A 6,244-nucleotide genomic window follows, 5' to 3' on the forward strand; every position below is an offset into this window, starting at 1 on the left:
CATTTAAACAGTGTTTTTCAGTGTAGAGCACACTTAAGAAATTATATTTACATATGAAGGTATATACTTGTCCAATTACTTTATCCTTGTTATTCACGTTGTGGTGCTTTAGATAAGAGCATGTTCTTTCACTGCAATCTTCTTATTAAATTAACTTTATTTTCAAGAAGCTCTAAAGATGAAAAGCACTCCGGATGTTAAATATCATTTAAATATTATATGAAGTGCTTCCTAAGTGTTACATTTGTAGGTAGTAGAAAAAAGAGAAACTGGTAGGCAATGTGAATGGAGGCTTAGGGCAACTTAATGGCAGTCTTAAAATTTTGGAGGGCTGCTTTGTGTAGAATTACAAAGAGTCATTCTCTGTTGTCATCAGGGACTTTACAAGAACGGAACTTGAAGAAATGGCCTTAAATTGCAATAGAAAGGATCTAGAAATATATTATTTATTCATTCTACATAAATGAAATAAATGTTTATAGAGAGCTTACTGTGTAAGGCCCCGTTCTAAGTGCTCAGGATAGAGGAGTGAACAAGCCAGAAAAAGTCCCTGCAGTCATTCTGGTAAATATTCTTTCTCATTCAGAGAATGATATGGAAACTCAACCCCAGATGTACTTCTGGGCCCTGGACCTTCCTCTTACTTATGGAGCTACGAAGTGAAGATGGAGGAATAACGATGGATGCTGCCAAAGGTGCTGCAGAATATTATTGGCAGCGTCAGGCTGCTTATCTGAGGCTCTAGGCTGTCTCAACACACAACCTCATTTCTTCTTCATGGGAAAAATGACTAGAGAGGTGTTTAAACATAGTTCTTCCACTGTACATTGAAGATTTTCTGATTAACTTTTTCATTCAATGGAATATTCCTTTGGGTAAATAATTTCTTAGCTTATTCAAACAAGATTTTTTATTCCTGGACAATGGCAATTCATCTCTTGATATTTTTCTTAGCTTATTTCCATTGAAAATAGGAAATTATTGCCCCTGGCCTTCTGATTCCTATTTTATTTGCAAATTTATTCCTATTCCATTTATTTTCTTTCTGCTAATATAGGCATATTTCATATTCTTGGTTATTGTTTGTAATTTCCTAGTTACATTTTGTATTTTCTATGACCACATGCAGGTTTTGCTTTTATTTCTGTCATGGACTTATAAGTTTACATGTCCTAAGTAGTGAATAGTTCTAGTTTTATATTTTAGTATGGTTGAAGGGCCTGCTAATTTTGGTGGATTTTTCTTTCCTGTTTAATCCTCTTCCTTGACAGGAGTAGTTAAAAAATGTAAAATTTATCTTTTTTTTTTTTCCGGCAAATATGAAATGCTATAACTTTGTCTCTGACAGCACTTACCCATAGCCATAGATAATTGATTTATGGACTAGACTGCCAGAAGAAAGAAAGATAGAAAGAAAGGAGAAAAGAAAGATGAAATGTATAGCTTCATTTTTCACTTGGCTAACAGGTGGGATGTGTAAATCAAAGGGATTAATCTGTTGACACACATTTAATTCACATGCTGGCTTTGCCATATGTAGAGGTCATTGGTTAGCATTTCTCCCTGCTAAGAAAGCTGGAGAACTGCTGAGTTTATGGTCAGTCATCCCGGGAAGTGCCAGTTTTCACATCTAGAGCATTTACCTTTTCTAGGCAGGCCTCTCTTTTAACTTAAACTTTTCCTTTTCTACTCTTGGGCACTCTGGGAGAATTGTGGGTTTATATTTGCTATAATTGTGTATGTGCCTCCTATGTGAAACCTGCTTCTTGCCTATGACCTGTGTCATACCTAGGACTTGGATCCTGCATCCTGTTTATTGACAGACAGGTTTCTGCCTATGAGACCTTTACTTCTGACTGGTTGTTCAAGCTAACCTTTGACAAAATAAGAATTACACTGTCTGTAATGTTTTCTAAATGGTAATGTTTTCTAATGGTTTTTAAATTGCTATTGAAAGGCTACTGGTGATGAGATGTTTTATAAAGTGAAATATCTTTTTATAAGGCAAATTATTACCCTCAAATTCATCTCCCTCTTTTTTTCCCTGTATTTTATACAAAAAATCCTTGAGAATGGGCATATTTAGAGCCATTTTCTATGGTAAAAAGGCTGTACTGTACCGTTTCAAGTATTGTCATTCAGAGATCATAGTGTCAACAGCCACACTGAAAACTGCATGGAGTACGGCATTTAATTATCTTTTCTTCAACTTGAATTTAATAAATGATTATTTATTAACTTGTTTTGTTTTGATATCTATGGTAATATAAAATATTAAGTCCCTCCCCCCCTCTTTTTTTTTAACTTAGAGGGATAAAATTTAGGCCAACACTGGGGTTGTTTTGCCTAGATTTTGTGGCATGTCACATTGGCTAACTTTAGAAGCTCGTGGCCTTGTCTGTAAAAAGACCATCATCTGATTTCTTTGATCATTTCTTGCTATATCAGTTTATTTCAACTTCAGCTGGCTCTTTCCTTCTATTCCTCTTTCTAGGATTATTTTTTGTTTTTTACTAAATTCAAGGAATCCTCTCAACTTATCTTCTGATCCTCATGATGCCATAGCATCAAAGAACATTGCAGAGTTTGAGATGTATATTTTTTATATGACTTTCTAAGCAATAAGTCATCAGGCAAGAAACTGACGGAATTTTTTTTTTTTTCATTCAAAGTTAGATAAGTAAAAAGTTTTGATCTCCTGATGATACATTTTTGATGGAGTCAATTTAATCAATCATATTGGAAGATAGCACTTTTAATAAATAAAAGCTACCAAATGTTGAATGACTACTCTGTACTGCAAAGAAACCATTACTGACTTCTACAGTAACTCTATGAGGTCACATTTTAGTTTCCATTTCATAGATGCAAAAACTAAGCCCTTGGAGGTTTTGTAAATTGTTCAAGGTCATATCACTACTTAGTGGCAGGACAGGTATTTGAATCCAGTCTTTATAATTTCAAAACTCATTTTTTCTTTTATACCATGCTGTTACACTTTTCCTAACTTTATATATATATAATCAGTTACTTTGCCACTATGAACACAAAGTACCATTTCAGTAGATGATAGTGCTTTTAGGGGAGTATTTTACCCAAAACTACCATGTCAAGAAAGTAAAATGTAACAAATGGATAAAAGGCCAGCCAGTTCTACAAAATTTACTCTCTTTGAGAAATATGCCTATACTGTTTCGTTGTTTGTTTGTGTTTATTTTTCTCTTTTATTTTTCCCTATTTTCTAGCCTTAAATATTACCTTTATAACATCATTAAACTTGTGCCAATAGCTCTACCCTTTGCTTTCTTTTTTTTTTTTCTTTCTTTAATTGTTAAGATAGAAAGCCTAGGTAGAAATAGAAATGGGCCAGATGTTTCTAGACACCCTCAGGGCATCCTAAAGTCCTTTCTACTTAAGGAATGATTCCTTCATAAGAGGAAGGTTTGTGTGGAGGGGAGATTGAAAAAAGATATGGCCACAAATAAGGAAAACAGTCTGGAGAAGCAGAAAATTTTTTATCTGTGATTTTTTAGGAGATGAGAATTCTACAACTGAACCACCAATGCTTCTATCTATGATTTTTGATGATGTAGGAAAAATGAGAGGATATAAGAAGAAATATATAGCATTTATATAGTCTTTTGCATGCTGCAGTAGTCTGGATTTTAGAATTACTGGTTTCTGAGTCCAGTGTTAACTTGCTGAATTCAGGATAATACATTACAATGATATACATTCTTCCAAATCTGAAAAAATATATTCCTCACATATGTAAGACCCTATAATTTAGTAGTTGCATAATCACATTCTTGTTCATGATTCTCTAGTTTTGTAGTGCCACAGGTTCAAATAGTGTCTTTTAAAGGGCGCAGGAAACAGAAGAAAAAAAATTAGATATTTTTGTTTACTCACCGTCTTCACATGTGTGTGTGTGGAAGAGAGTGTGTGTGTGTGTGCTTATGTGTGTATGTGTGTGTTTCATGGTGCTGAGATAAATGATTGAAAGTTTAATTATGAGACTCTTTTCTCCTATATGGTATCTTCCTGTATTTTACTGTTGCCTTCCTCCTACCTACCTATTTATTGATTCTTTTGCATTTTATATTCATTCAAACATGTGTTTTTCAATAAACCTATTTAACTAGTTGCTCCCTTTTATCTGTTGTTATCTGATTGAATTTTAAGTTTTGATTTTGAAACAAGATCCATTGTAGAATGTAAAATGAATTGAATATATAACAATGATAATTTGAAAATATAATGTGGACTTTTGTCTGGGGTCTACTTTATTTCCTATTTTAAGATATTATCTGTTATAATTTATTGTGGCAATATATTACAAAAGTGTGCATCCATCCATGCATGTTTTTAGAGTATGTGTTAGAGAAATAGTAGATAGCACATATAGGCACTCAGAATTAAATGATCAGGAGCTGAGAATGTAACTACTTTTTCTTGGGAAATAAGCATACTTGGGGTCTAAAAAATGGTCCTTGTTCTGTTAAGAGGCCACGTGCAGTAGAATCATGGAGTAAGGAGTGAATACAGTATGTATAACATCATAGAAATGATTGAAAAAAGGCTTATCCTTGGAAGAATTTTAGGTTTAGAGTAAGAAAGGAGCTTTTTATCTTGTCACTTTCCTAGGATGTAAAGACCAGCATCTTTAACAAGGTCTGCTGGTCCTAAGTGATTTGGTCCTTGCCTATGTCAACAGCCTCAACTAACTCAACCTATAGCACTCAATCTAGCCACAGAAACCTTCCTTTTGTTTTTTGAATACTCTGATTCTTTGTCCTTCTGGGCTTTGCTGCTTTCCTTTCCTCTACCTGGAGGGCTTTCTAGATGTCTGCTTAGTCAATCCCAACATCTTTCAGAATTCAACTCAAAAGGTACTCCTCTGAGGAAGTTTTCTTCTCTGCCACCAGAATAGAATTCCCTCTTTCTACTCACAGCTTTCAGTATCTTTTATAACTTGCAACACAATAGAAGTTAAAAATACATCATGTGTCAATCGTTTAATATATGTCTTGCTAGAATGTAAGATAATGACTACTGTGATCACTTTTGTCTTGGTTCATCATTCTTCGCTTATCCCTTGCTTAGTGTAATAATGCCATGTAGTTGGTGCTTGGTACATACTTGTTGATTGATTGAACAAATACATAGGTGGATAACTGTGTGAATGTTATAAATTCAAGGCCAGAACAATGGAGAAAGAAAGGGTATAGAAAAGAGAAAAAGGATCAGAGAAAGGGAAAGAAAAAAGGGAACATAAGAAATACTAAAGGCGGGAGAGATGGTGAGAGAGTAGAAGAAGATGTTCAATACTTGGAAATTATTTTAAAAAGAATATAAGTATGGAGCTGTGGAGGTTAGTAAGACAGAAAGAGGAGGTTAACGTTTGCCTTTGTAATTTTAACTTAGTCTTTTTTTTATTAAATTTATTGGAATGACATTGGTTAATAAAATTATATAGGTTTCAAGTGTACAGTTCAACAATACATCATATGTATATTGCATTTTTGTTCACCTCCCAAAGTTAAACTTCCTTTTGTCAAGTACTATTTCCTTGGTATTTGGTATTTGGGGACAATTTTCAACATGATGACACTGATACTATATCCATCATCTTTCTTTGTAGAGCCCTTATAGGTAAACGTCTTTTCTCCTCCACCTAAAAATTCCAAAAGATTGAGAAGACCTAAGATAATTGTTTTCTCCTATATAAAATGGTGCAAGCCATAATTTCCAATGAAAGAAAGGTTGGTGTGATTTTATAAATATATAACTTATTTTATAGGAAAGGTTGCTTCGTTACCTGGAAATGGCATGGAATTTTTCATTGCTGCTATTACAGTATTTATTAATGTTATGCTTATAACCATACCCGCCACTCTTTTTTAAAGTGGAAGAAATATAAATTAGTACCTTTTTAGTATTTGTTTCAAAAGACTAAAACTTTCGGACCAATGCTTTCTTCAGCTCTTTTTACTGACTCTCATTTATCCGTGATGGTCATGTTCATAAAGCACTGTTAGTGTGGCTGTGCTGAGTCAGGAGTGGGCCTAGGCCAACTGACTGGCTGGGGTTAAAAATACTCAATCGTCTTCTGCGTCATTCAATTAAAGTTCTTTCTTAATTCTAATTCCTACTTGTCAGTCAAATTCTAATTTTTGTCTTCAGGGAATGAAATTATTTGATATCTCCCTTTTCCTTACTGCTGCAGGTTTTTGTCAGTCTG

Source organism: Pteropus alecto, unplaced genomic scaffold (assembly GCF_000325575.1).
Source record: "Pteropus alecto unplaced genomic scaffold, ASM32557v1 scaffold14, whole genome shotgun sequence".
In the NCBI taxonomy this organism is placed as follows: domain Eukaryota; kingdom Metazoa; phylum Chordata; class Mammalia; order Chiroptera; family Pteropodidae; genus Pteropus; species Pteropus alecto.